The sequence below is a fragment of the Sorex fumeus genome, unplaced genomic scaffold (assembly GCF_029834395.1).
Source record: "Sorex fumeus unplaced genomic scaffold, SorFum_2.1 ptg000054l, whole genome shotgun sequence".
Classification (NCBI taxonomy): domain Eukaryota; kingdom Metazoa; phylum Chordata; class Mammalia; order Eulipotyphla; family Soricidae; genus Sorex; species Sorex fumeus.
In genome coordinates this window covers 34748403-34762290 of record NW_026606111.1, presented here as the reverse complement: position 1 = coordinate 34762290, position 13888 = coordinate 34748403, and positions in this window count along the sequence as shown.

The following is a 13888-nucleotide window of genomic DNA, read 5'->3' as shown; positions in this document are numbered from 1 at the left end:
ATTTGGGGGTCACATCTGTCACTGTGCTGATGGGGGAGAGAATTGGGATTGGCCAAAATGCTAGGCAAGCACCTTATCCAGTATACTGTCTCTCTGACCCAATTTTTGTCTTTTTTTAAAATTGATATTTATTGGTTTATAATATAAAATTTAATTTTATATTTTATTATAGATTGATATCCATGTAAATGCATAGATTCACCTATCCACACCGAAGTTCAAGTTCCATTCTGCCACTAAAGTGACCTATCTACCCATTCTCTCTCCTTCTCCCTTTTCTTCTGGCAAACACAGTTTCCATTACTCAGAGACAGAGTCACCAAACAATGCTTAGAGAAGCCAGGAGAAGCTACCAGAACCTTGGACAATGAGGCCAGTGACTGTGATTCAGTGCTGGGGTCCAAAGTTGCAGAGCTTCTTCAGTACTGGTGTGCAAGGGATCACTAAGGTCAACTTATCTGGGTTTAGAGCCTCCAGGACTATATCTGGTGGTTCTCAGAGTACTATGCAGTTCCAGCATTCAAACCCTGGACAGTTGAGCTATGTCAGCGGTTCCAGTTTTTTCACCAGCTCATTTGCTTTCATAATTTTTATTCCATATATGAGTGGAACAGCTAATAATTTTCTTTCAATCTTCACCTATTTTACTTAGCATAATCACCTCAACTTTTGGCTATTTTGTCTCATAATAGATAATTTCATTTTTTAAATATCAGAGTTCTATCAAGTATATATACACCATTGCTTCATCCAGTTATCTACATGTTGGTTCCATGTTTTGTTTATTTTAGATAAATAGTGAGATTATAAATTCAAACTGATGTCTCATTGATTTTATATAACTGCCAGTGATTTTTATTTTGTATAACTGTCATTGATTCATATGGCATTTGCATTTTTTAATTACTGAGATAACATGAGGGGCTGGAGTGATAACACAGCAATAGGGTGTTTGCCTTGCATGCGGCTGGCCCGGCCAGCCCGGGTTTGATTCCTCCGCCCCTCTCGGAGAGCCCAGCAAGCTACCAAGAGTTTCTCCCCTGCACGGCAAAGCCTAGCAAGCTACCCGTGACGTATCCCACATGCCAAACACAGTAACAACAAGTCTCACAATGGAGACATTACTGGGCCCGCTCGAGCAAATCGATGAACAGGAGGACAGTGCTACAGTGCTACAGAGATAGCATGATTGTTAAAATATTAACAATAGTGTTAACATTCATACTTTTGATGTACAGAGTTACTTTATCTCCATCACTGCCAAAATATGAAAGATCCTCCAGCTCTGTCATTTATCTCTACTAGTATTTCTCCCCTCTCTCCAGGCTTCCCCCCACCCTCTTACAATTTGATTCTGTAGTCAGTTAAACTTCAGGCTTGTGGTCAAAGTCCAATGGTTTGCTCTTATTGGATACAGTCCATTTTGTTTGTATTCTTCTTTACATCTCATCTGAGTGACAATTTGGCATTGACCCTTCTCTGAATTATTTCACTTAACATGACATTCCTACCCAAATTACTCTATTCTATCCAAATTGAAGAGGAAAAAAACTAAGATTTCATTTTTTCTTGTAACTGGATTCTATTCAATTGTGCAGATAAATTATAACTTTTATATCCACTCATTTGTCGTTGAATATTGTTTCACTAATGCATATAGTGTTTTCTGCTTCTGAGTGGCATTTTCTCTATGTTTACAGACTACTATTTAGGATTTCTTTCATAATTGGCTTAGAGGCCATAAATAACTTTAACTATTGTTCATCTGAAAAATGTTTTTATTATTCTTACTAAACTGAGTGATAACCTTACAGGATAAAAGATTCTTAGTTGAAAGTTCAAGGCTTTGGATATATCATTTGTCATATCATTTTCTTCTTGCTTGTAGAGTTTCATTAGAAAAATCTGATATTAGAAAAACCTCATGGAATTTCCCATGAGACATGATTCTTAGATCTGCTTTCAGGAGCCTATGTCTCTTTGGTTCTTGACATTTATGACAATGTGTCTTGGTGTTCTTTTGATTGGGTTTATTTTGCCTGGAATTCATTGCGCTTGCTGAATCAGTCATATGTCTTCCTCCTCCAATGAGACAAGTTCTAGACTAATATCTTTTCCATCAACACCACCCCCATTCTTTCCCTTTCTGACTTTTATCTTTTGGTATTTCTATTACACAAAAACTATTTCTTTCCATGTCTTATGTTCTTTTCAGATTCTATTCTTTTCATTTTTTCCAATTTTTTTCCTACTGTAATTTTTCTTCAATTTTAAAAATATATATTTAGTTCAATTTTAGTTGAATATGGCATGGTTATTCTACCAATGTTTTTGTATTTTATTTATATATTAATTTTTAAAGATCTTAGAGTTCTATCAAGTGGTGTTAGGAATTATTCTTGGTTACTCCTGGTGGTGCTCCCCAAGGACCATATGAGGTACTGCATTTAGAGATAGACCATATATAAGACAAGTACCTTAAATCTAGTCTTATCTCTTCAGTTCCCTTTTTTATATATTAATTACATATCCTAGTTTGTTATATTTTCTAATTATTTATTGATCATATCACATGCTTGTCTTTGAGGTCACTGGACTTACAGCTTTCATTTTGCTGCTAAGTCCTGACAGTGTAATTTTTTAAAGTATATCATAGCTTTTTCATTTTGCTCTTCATTTCATCTTTTTCTTCAACATCAAACAAATTTGAGATTATTTATTGTCTCTCACACAATAATCTCAAATATTTTTTCATCTCATTGAGCAATGAAAGTATTGTTGCTTTTATCTCTTTGAAAATTTTGATGAGGTTCTCTTCATGGGCATTTGTGCCATCCATCTATGAATTAATTCCCTCATGATGTTACTTGAAAGTTAAGACTAAACTTCTTAATATGAGCTGGTCTGAGAAATTATCATAATTTCATGCTCATAAAATCAAGCTGGTGCCTGACTCTCTGAATTATGTGGGCCTGAATGTCACTGGAGATCAGTGACCAGAAACACCCTATTATTAGCTAGCTTGGTTCTTTCCCAGAGTTCATTGTTGCTATTATCTGGCAACTGATATAAAATCAACATCTGGCTGGTTCAAGAAGTAACTGTGGGATTGTGAACCTATCTACCCAATAATAGCTGTATAGAGAGCCAATCTTCAGACAACTAGAGGACTGTAGGAGAAGTATTCATTTGCCAATACCTGGATGCAACTATGGAGCCAAAGTTCAGCAGTCCTGGATAGTAGCCTGGCATGATGATGAAATTGTTTTTCAAGTCTATGACCTGAAGTTTGAGTGAACCTTTGGTTTTGCCAGATTAACAAATTAATGTTTGCCTTAATGTAACTGAGTACTGATTAAGCAGGTTTGAAAGATGACTGTGTGGGGGTGGGGGTAGGTTGGAGGTGGGGGGTCAGTTCTTGCAATATTGTAATAAGTTCATATTAAATTTTAAAAAGTATATTAGGCAATCAGGAGTGCTGTTCCACAGACTTTGGAGTTTATGGGCTACAGTGACTAAAGAATTGGTACTTGTACCAGACCAAGAATGGGTGTGATACAGACACATGAAATCTTGGGGAACTTAAGATCTGATCATAAGGGGCTCTCTATACTCAGAGCTGGCAGACTGATATGTGCTCTATATACTCCTAAAAACTGTGTTTAGGACTCTTGCTACTGACAATACTTGGAGGAACTGAATGTGCTTGCTATGTCAATATTGACTGTGCATGGCTGAGTCCATCTGTTTGGCTAAGCAAGGATCAACAAGGCTAAGTCTCAACTTTGGGCTAACCAGTGCCAGTGTGGAAATCGTACTATAGAGCAGAGCTTACCTTCAACATGGAGGCATCTCCTGGAGACAATCAGTGGCAAGAAAGAGACTGTCCTCACTGACTCCTGGAAGTTCCCAGACTCCTTTCCACTAACTGTACCAGAGCACAAGGCTTGACCTCTGATATGTTCCTATGTAGACAGTACCTTAGCATTATTCTGTGATTAAGGTCCATTCCTAGTGTGCCAGAGGTCCAAGGTGTGTAGAGTTCTTCTAAGTACCTGTTAGTCGCTACCTGTCTTTCCACTGTAGCACTGATTCTCCCACTGAGTTCCTCTTCAAGGTAGACATTCACATCCTATGATATTCCCTACAGGAGCTCAGGAAAGACTGCATTCAATACACTATTCCATGTAAGATCTACTATGGAAGAGAGTGGGGTGAATACCCCTCCCCTTCATATGGCCACTTTGGCCCCTCAACTTTATTTTTTGAGGAATCTCTCTACTATTCTAAATTCAAAACTAAATTTCTCACACCTCCTCACCAATTTCTTTCCCAATATTTTTGATCACTTGATCACTTGATCACTTAACATCCCATTACTCATCAGTTTGCTCGAGCAGGCAACAGTAATAATATATATTACATATATTATATTCTAATATTTTTATATATGCCATTATTACCAGTATTTAACTGATATCTCATTGTGGTTTTGATTTGCATTTCCTCAATAATAACAATGTTGAGCATTTTTTCTCATGCCCATGAATGATCTGTATGCCTTCTTTGGAGATCTGCATACCTTACGTCTATTCATTTTGTGTGTCTGATTTTTTTAAACAAAATTATTTTTTAAAAAATTTTACTTAAGTACTGTGATTAACAAAGTTACTCATAGTTTAGTTTTAGAGATGCAACATTGCAACCCTCATCCCACCACCAGTGTCAACTTCTCTCAATCAATGTCCCCATGTTCCCTCCTATATCTCCCCATTCAGCGTACCCTTTTGACAGGCACTTTTCTAAATTCAGTTGCTAAAGTTTGGGTCTCTTGATTTTAGTGTTGTTGACTCTGTAGTTTGGATATTTGACTCTATTTCTTTTTCTTTTTTTAATACTGTAGGAGTATTGCTGTTTGTTCAGCCATTTGTTAAGCTGATTGAATCGGGCATAAACTCCACATTACTTTTTTTTTCAATTGTATCACCATGAGATAGAGTTACAAAATTTTCATGTTTGAGATTCAGGCATACAATGACGGAACATCCATCCTTCCACCAGGGCACATTTTCCACCACCCACATCCTAGTCTTTTCCCTGTCTCTATGTCAGACAATTTTTTGAATACTCTCGCTCTAATTTGGAGCATTATGCTTTGCTCAAAATTTCCCACTACCATTCAAGCATACCTGTCAGGGGCAGATGCTAGGTAATTTATTTTCCACTGCTCATTTTGAGTATCATGAGAGCTTGCACGGCCTCAATTGTAAATGTAAATTTCTAGATTGTAAATGATTGGGTTCCAGAGACATCTATGTATGGCACTAGTCCATTTTGGAATTCAATTGGGAGTCTCTGGACCAGGGCTGTTGGTGCACTAAGATGGGAACTGGAGGAAAATTGTGGGCATGATAGCCAGTTTGCTGAGCGGTTGGGGACATGGGGAGGGACAGCCCAGGTCCTCTGCCACCATGTGACCTGGATATTCAGTCCTGGAACCCGCATACCTGTACCTTGCTTGTGGAAGCTCTTGGTCACCAGGATTCCATCTGAAGTAGGCGGGAGACTACACCTGCTTCTTCTGGGGTGCCACAGTGAAATTAACCTGGGATAGGGCCTGGAAAGATCTCCGATTCTGTGTTGTCTTCCAGGACTTGCTGCTGTGTCTCTGAACCAGAACTTCTGGTGCCCTAAGATCCACATTACAAAATTTTCAGCAGATTATATTTTGGTGAGGTCCAGCTAAGACAGTGGAGTCAGACCAGGGATATGGCAGGAATTTTGGATAGTGGAAGCAAGCAACTGCTGGGGCTCTGCTTGGGGGGACCACCAGGCAAACCCTCCCCCTTCAATTTACCCCAGTCTGTTCAGCTATGTGTGGGTCTGAGATTAACTGTGGCTTTGGATCTCTTGTGAGATTTATCCTTGGTTCTCTGAAATAAGACTGATAAATGAGCTTGTATAGCTGAGCCAGAAGTGGTATGTGGGTGTGGTTCCCACATACCTAACTTTTGGCCGTTTAATTTCTAGGTAAACTTGATACCAAATTGTTAGGGTCTGGTCATAGGCACAGCAGCAATTTGGGAGTATCAGGAAGCCTGAAAGACCATCAGTCTGCTGATGTTGTCGCCCCACAGATATAGATAGACATGCTAGTGACACCATACTGCCCTTGGCTCTTATGGTACTTAGCTTGTCCTCTTTCAATGCTAGGGTAGCTTACAGCTTTCCCAGGGTCCATCAGTCCCTTGACAGGACCCTGCTCGTGGAATGCTAGGAACTAAGGCAACTGAGGCTTAAGACAAGTAAATATGGATGTCCAGGAGTAAATATTATTTTGGAGTCACTTAACTCCCATGTTACATTGCATAGCATCAACTCTTTTCCTGTGTCTATACAAAAAGGATATTGCTAAACAAACCATGCAAATGACATAAAAAAAAGATAAAAGCAGGTTAGGATTATTAGTGCCTGGTGGAATTGGGTGTGCCTCAGTTGCACTGTTGTGGGGGTGTCTCAATAGACCTTAAGCTCCCTGTAGGAGCAGCAATGACAACCCAGTATTATCCAACAGAGGAAAACTGGGACTTTGGGACTATGACCAAAACTACAACTTTGGCTGCGCGGAAAAAGACAGATCAGACGATGCCAGAGAGGAGAAAGAAATAAACTGACTGCCGACCAGCCCCAGTCCCTGTCCTGTTTTGCCGGTTCCTCGTGGGCCCATCACATGCACTCTTTTCTCATTGAAAACTTATGCTCATCATTAATCAGAGAGTCTTTCTTTGTTCAAGTACCATGCTGTTTGATTACTATGACTTTATAATATAGATTCAAGTTAGGTAGTGAGATGCCTCCTAAATTCTTATATTTCAGTATGACTTTGGCTATACTTTTATGATAAAAGTATATGATCTTTTTTTATACCACACAAACTTTATAGTCTACTGTTCTAGGTCACTGAAGAAAGCTAACTGAATTTGCATGGGGATTGCATATACAAATATGCAAAACTACATGATAGCTTAGGTAAGATGATCATTATGACAATATTGTTTCATCTAATTCATGAGTGTGGACTATTCCATTTCCTAAGATCTTCAATTTCTTTCTTGAGTGCTTTAAAGTTTTCATAGTATAGGTCTCTAACTCTTTTGTTAAGTTAATTCCTTGGTACTTGATGCCTTTGGACATTACTTAATTTAATTAATTTAGTTTTTTGATCAAATCAGTGTGAGATACTGTTACAGAGCTTTTGTGCTCAAGTTTCAATATGCAATATTCCAATATTCCAACACCCCTCTCTCTACCACTGTGCATTTCTCACCACCAATATCCCCTGTATCCCTCCTGCCACTGCCCCCCCCCCACACACACAGCCTGCCTCTATGACGGCAGGCACTTTTCCTCTCTCTCTCTCTCTCTCTCTCTCTCTCTCTCTCTCTCTCTCTCATTTTGGGCATTGTGGTTTGCAATACAGATACTGAAAGGTTGTTGTGTATATCCCTTTACCTACTTTTCATACTCAGTTCTTATCAAGCATGATTATTTCCAACCATTATTGTCACACTTGTCCCTTCACTATTTTACCTATCTTCTGCCTCATGCAGAAGATTTGAGATAGATTACAACTATTGACCAGATCCACTAGCTCTTGTTTTCCCTGGCCTTGGATATTAGTCTTCTCTATATTTTTTTATATATCACAATGCATTCATTCTATAATGTCCCTCTACTTTGACTTGGGCTGGAGCGATAGCACAGTGGGTAGGGCATTCGCCTTACACGCGGCCAACATGGCCGACACGAGTTCGATTCCTCCGCCCCTCTCGGAGAGCCCGGCAAGCTACCGAGAGTATTCGATATGCCAGACACAGTAACAACAAAGTCTCCAATGGAGACGTTACTGGGCCCGCTCGAGCAAATCAACGAAATGGGAGGGCCTTTACCTTTACTTTGACTCATTATACTCAGCATGATACTTTTCATGTCCATCCATTTATAAGCAAATTTCATTACTTCATTTTTTTCTGACAGCTACATAGTATTCCATTGTGTAGATGTACCACAGTTTCTTTATCCATTCATTTGTTCTCAGCTACTCAGGTTGCTTCCAGATTCTGGCTATAGTGCTGCAATGAACATAGGAGTACTGCAATGAACTGCAATGTGCTGCAATGAACATAGGAGTGCATATGGTGTTTCTGCTGTGTGTTTTTGGATCCCCAGGGTATATTCTCAGAAGTGGTATTGCTGGATCAAATGGTAGATCAATTTCTAGATTTTTGAGGTGTGTGCATATTTTTTTCCTAAAAGGCTGGACCAGTCATTCCCATAAATAGTGAGGGAGAGTCCCTTTCTCCCCACATTAGGGCCAGCACTGGTTGTTCTTGTTCTTTTGAGTTTTTTGTTTTGTTTTTTATTTTCTTTTTGGGGGTCACACCTAGCTATGCTCAGGGATGACTCCTGGCTCTGCACTCAGGGATCACTCCCAGCAGTGCTCATAGGACCATATGGGATGCTAGGGCTTAAACCCCGGTCGGCCACGTGCAAGGCAAATGCCCTACCTCTGTACTATCACTCAGGCCCCAAATTCTTGTTCTTTTTGATTTGTGCCAGTCTCTGTGGTGTGCGATGGTATCTCATTGTTGTTTTGATTTGCATCTCCCTGATGATTAGTGATGAAGAACATATTTTCATGTGCATTTTGTCCATTCAAATTTCTTCTTTGAGGAAGTTTATATTGATTTATTCTCCCCATTTTTGATGGGGTTGGATTATTTATTTATTTACTTCTTTATTTTTGCCACTTTGATTACTGTGTATCTTTGTGTTCTGTTTGGGTCTAGTTTTCTTGGTATTCTTTCTATTTTGAATCTGTGCAGCTCCCTCCTGCAGATAGTGGAGAATTTCTCAGCTATTATCTCTCCCACCACTCATTCTTCTTTTTCTTTTTTACGTCACCTCTGGTAGTCAAATCATTTGGAGATTATTCTTCCTCTCTTTGCTCATTAAGTACCTTATATTTTCTTCCATTCTTTTGTTTCTCTTTTCTTTTTCAATATCGTTATCAATGCCAGCCTGTATTTTGTCTTAAAATTTATCTATATGGTTCTCCCCCTGTGAGATTCCGTTACTATGACTTGTTGGGTTGTTCTTTAGCACCTATATTTCCATTTATATGGACTCTCTCAACCTCTAAAAACGTTCTCCTTTGAATTGGCTGAATTTCTTTTTTATTCCCCTTAACTCAGTTATATTTTTTAAAAAATTTTCCCACGCTTTATTTAAACACTATAGCACTGTAGCACTGTCCTCCTGTTGTTCATCAATTTGCTCAAGCAGGCACCAGTAATGTATCCATTTGAGACTTGCTGTTACTGTTTTTGGCATATCAAATGTGTCACGGGGAGCCTGTCAGGCTCTACTTTGCGGGCGGGATACTCTCAGCAGCTTGCTGGTCTCTCCGAGAGGGGCGGAGGAATTGAACCCGGGTCAGCCACGTGCAAGGCAAATGACCTAATTGTTCATGCTGATTTATTACAGACTTTAATATTCTAATGCCAGTTCCACCACCATTATCACAAATTTTTCCAACCACTCCTCAAGCTGGGCAGGTTCACAATAATTGATTTTATGTTGCTTGTTACCAATAAATTGCTAATGGAATGGTCAAAAATTATTTCCTTAAAGAAAATTAGTGGAAATTGTTGTTGCTTAACATGGGGACATTAAGTTCTTGTCTGAGGAATTACTAAAATGATACAAGTTAAGGTTTCCATGTTAATGTTTTTGTTCATTGATGTTGGTTGGCTTCTACATTACATCCAATAAAATCTAGTGTGCAACTACTGGATTGTCAGTGTTGTAGATTTTGGAGATTCTACATAGCTGCAAATGTGGCCGTGTGCTCCAGGAAAACCAGAAAAATTTAACTGGAAAATATATCTGGAGTTATATTAGTTTTTCTTTTTTTAAAAAAAAATTTTAAACAGTGGACACAGGGCCAGGAAAATTGCCTCATAGTTAGAATCCTGTCTCATGAGCTGGAGGAGAAGGCAGCTGGAATGAAGAAGGGATCATTAAGACAATGATGGTTGGAGGAATCATTCAGGATGGGAGATGTGTGATGAAAGTAGATAAAGGACCAAACATGAAAACCTCTCAGAATCTGTATTGCAAACCATATCCCCAAATATAGAGAGAAAGTATGGGGGAAATTATCCACCACGGAGGCAAGGGGAGGGTGGGAAAGAGAGGGTATACTCAGAACATTGATGGTGGGAAATATGCACTGGTGGAGCGATGTGTGTTTGATCCTCATATGATTGTAACTCAAACATGAAAGCTTATAACCGTATCTCATGGTGATTCAATTAAAAATGCTTTTAAATTTTAAACCTTTTAAAATTTTTATAAATTAGGGGGTATGGTGCCGCCAGCCAGTCAATCTGTACCTGTGAGGTGATTGCATCAGCAGCCTCATGGCGACTTCAAACATCTAGATGCCCCAAAATTGCTGCTGTGCCTTTGACCAGACCCCTAAACCTTGGAGCAAAGTTTACCAAAAAAGTAAACAGCCAAAAGTTAGGTATGTGGGAGACACACCCACAAACCACCTCCAGCTCAGCTATATAATTGAAGGCATGGCCTCTCTGGTTCCTGGTTGAACTGCTTAATGGCTATGATCCCAGAGACTCAGCAACAAATGTCGAAACCCAACAGCCTTCGGCAGAAATGCGTCCAGTCCCTGCAGTAGGCCACCGGTGCTGGGCCACCCCAGGTGGGAATAGGTTTTGTGCCTTGGCCTGTTCCCCCTGCTGGCTCGGTGGCCGTCATCCTCCAGAGGCCACTGGACAGTCAGGTTAGGGCCCACATTGATGAGATATGTGGGGCCTCAAAGGATGGGGGTGGAGCGGCTCTTTTCTCCCCGTACCAACGAGACCCTGAGTCACCGCCCACGAACGGCCTCTCTGGCTCCTGATCAAGCTGCCTAACAGCCATGATCCCAGAGACTCAGAAACAAATCTCGAAACCCAGTGGCTTTTGGCAGAAGTCCGTCTGGACCGCACAGTAGGTTACTGTCTCCAGGCCGCCCCAGGGGGAAAAGGGTGCTGTCCCTCCGCCTGCTTCCCCTTGGCGGCCTGGTGGCCACCATCTTTAAGAGGTCATTGGACAGTGAGGTTTGGGCCCGCAGTGACGAGACACGTGGGGCCTCACGGGATGGGGGTAGAGCCGGCCCTTTCCTCCCTACCCCAAGGAGACCACGAGTCGCCACCCACGAATGGCCTCTCTGGCTCCTGATCAAGCTGCTTAATGGCCATGATCCCAGAGACTCAGGAACAGATCTCTGAACCTAGCAGGTTTGGGCAGGAAATCTCTCCTAATTCAATTGTTAAAATTTTGGAATTTCAAAATTGCACAGCCACTACTGCAACCATTCAACATCATATATTATTCATGACCAGCAATAGAAACAAATTGTCTACTGTTGCCTTTTTGGCAGATCTGAGTGTTGGGGTAAAATCCCAAATAATGATGGTGGGTGTGGTGTCGAAATGTTGGATGTGATCAAAGTATAGAGAAAGTGATTTGGAAATCATCTGCCCCACAGGTAGGGGGAGGGTGAGGGATGGGGGGTATACTGGGGGTTTTGGTGGTGGAGAATGGACAATGGTGAAGGTACGGATGTTTCATTGTATGACCGAGACTTAAACCCAAAAGCTTTGTAATTGCTCTCACAGTGATTCAATAAAGGTAAAGGTAAAGGTAAAGGCCCTCCCGTTGATCGTCGATTTGCTCGAGCGGGCCCAGTAACGTCTCCATTGGAGACTTTGTTGTCACTGTGTTTGGCATATCAAATACTCTCGGTAGCTTGCCAGGCTCTCCGAGAGGGGCGGAGGAATTGAACTTGGGTCGGCCATGTTGGCCGCTTGTAAGGCAAACGCCCTACCCGCTGTGCTATCGCTTATTTTTTATTAAATAAATAAAAATATAAAAAAATGGGGGTAAAAATAAGGTGGATTTCATGCATAATTCAATCAGCCTAATTAGTGGCTGAATAAATAGCAGTACTCCTACATTAAAAAAATTTTCTAAAGTTGTTCATGATGATTTATTACGTTCTATATTCCAGCACCAATCCCACCACCATTGCACTTTCCCACCACCATTACTTCCAATTTTCCCAACCACCACACAAGCCTACCCCAATAGCAGGCCCTAAATAATTTCTTTAATATTACCTGTTAATGAATAATTTGCTAAAATGGTCAAAAAAGATTTCTTTAGAAGAAAATATGTTAAGATTGTTATATCTCACCCTGAAGCCATTAAGCCCTTATATAAGGGATTACTAACAATAGGTTGAACCTTGTATTTTAATATTTTCTTAATAGATATTGTTTACCTTCTCCTTTATGTCCCATAAATTGTGGCCATTCATGGAGTTAAATTGTTAACTGGGTAGCGGCTTTGGGGTGTGGATGTGATTGCTAGGGTTTCTGGAAACACAGGGAGATGGTGAGAGTTGGCCCATCTTGACTTCGATGGGATTTTTCAGTCACAGAAACCCTATGTACCTGAACTTTTGGCAGGTTCAGTTCCCTATGAGGCTTGGTCCTGAGATGATGGAGTCTGGACAGAGGCATGGAGTGTAATTGCAGATGAGATGACACTACGCTAGAAAACCTTAAAATATTTTCTAGAAACAATAAACGTGTACAGTAAAGTGGAAGACTACAAAATCAGTTTACAGAAATCGATGATATTTCTATATTCATGCAATAAATGGAAGACAGAAATTTTAAAAAATTCATTCACTTTTGTGCCTCCAGAATAAAAAAGCACCTGGACATCAGCTTAACAAAAGAGGTAAAATAATTATACAAAAGAAACTATAAATCACTACTATATAAAATAGAAGAGGACACCAGAAAATGGAAACAAACCACCTGTTCATGGTTGGAATTATTAATATTGTCAAAATGACAATACTACCCAAAGAATTAAACAGTTTCAATGTAGTCCCTTATATAAAAATACACATGACATATTTTAGAGGCATAGAGAAAATAAGGGCTGGAGCGATAGCACAGCGGTAGGGCGTTTGCCTTGCACGCAGGCAACATGGCCAACCCGAGTTCAATTCCTCCGCCCCTCTCGGAGAGCCCGGCAAGCTACCGAGAGTATCTCGCCCGCACGGCAGAGCCTGGAAAGCTACCCGTGATGTATTTGATATGCCAAACACAGTAACAACAAAGTCTCCAATGGAGACGTTACTGGGCCCACTCGAGCAAATCGATGAACAACGGGAGGACTGTGACAGAGAAAATAAAGTGAAAAATCATATGACATTGTAGTTCTGTCCTCAAAAGAAAAGCATTCTGTATAGAAGATGGGAGGCTTTCTTATTTCCAACTTTCAATTATATTCTAAAGCATAGTAATCAAGAAAGTTGTGGTATTTTAATTAAAAAAAACTCTTCAAACAATGGATCAAATTGGGATCCTAGAAACAGACCCAAGGTATTTGGACAGCTAATCTTCAACAAGTGAGCAAAGGGTACAAAGTGTATCTATTAAGTAACTTCAAAGAATGATGCTGGGAAAACCCACATGCAAAAACCCACAAACCCACATAGCAAAAGAATCCACCACCAACAACAACAAGTAAATTCAAAGAGGACTTTTTTTTTCCAGTGAGTGTAGGACTTTTAATATTTCTGTGCTGGTCAAACTGGAACATAGGTGGGGAGTACAGTGGGAGGAAACGGAGAGCCCTCTCTAATGAGGAGTGACTTGTGAAGGGTATGTATGTGGGGAGTCTATTGGGAAGTCGTCCAAGGGGTCTTCTTAGCAAAGTGACCTGACCTGGAGAGTTGTGAGTA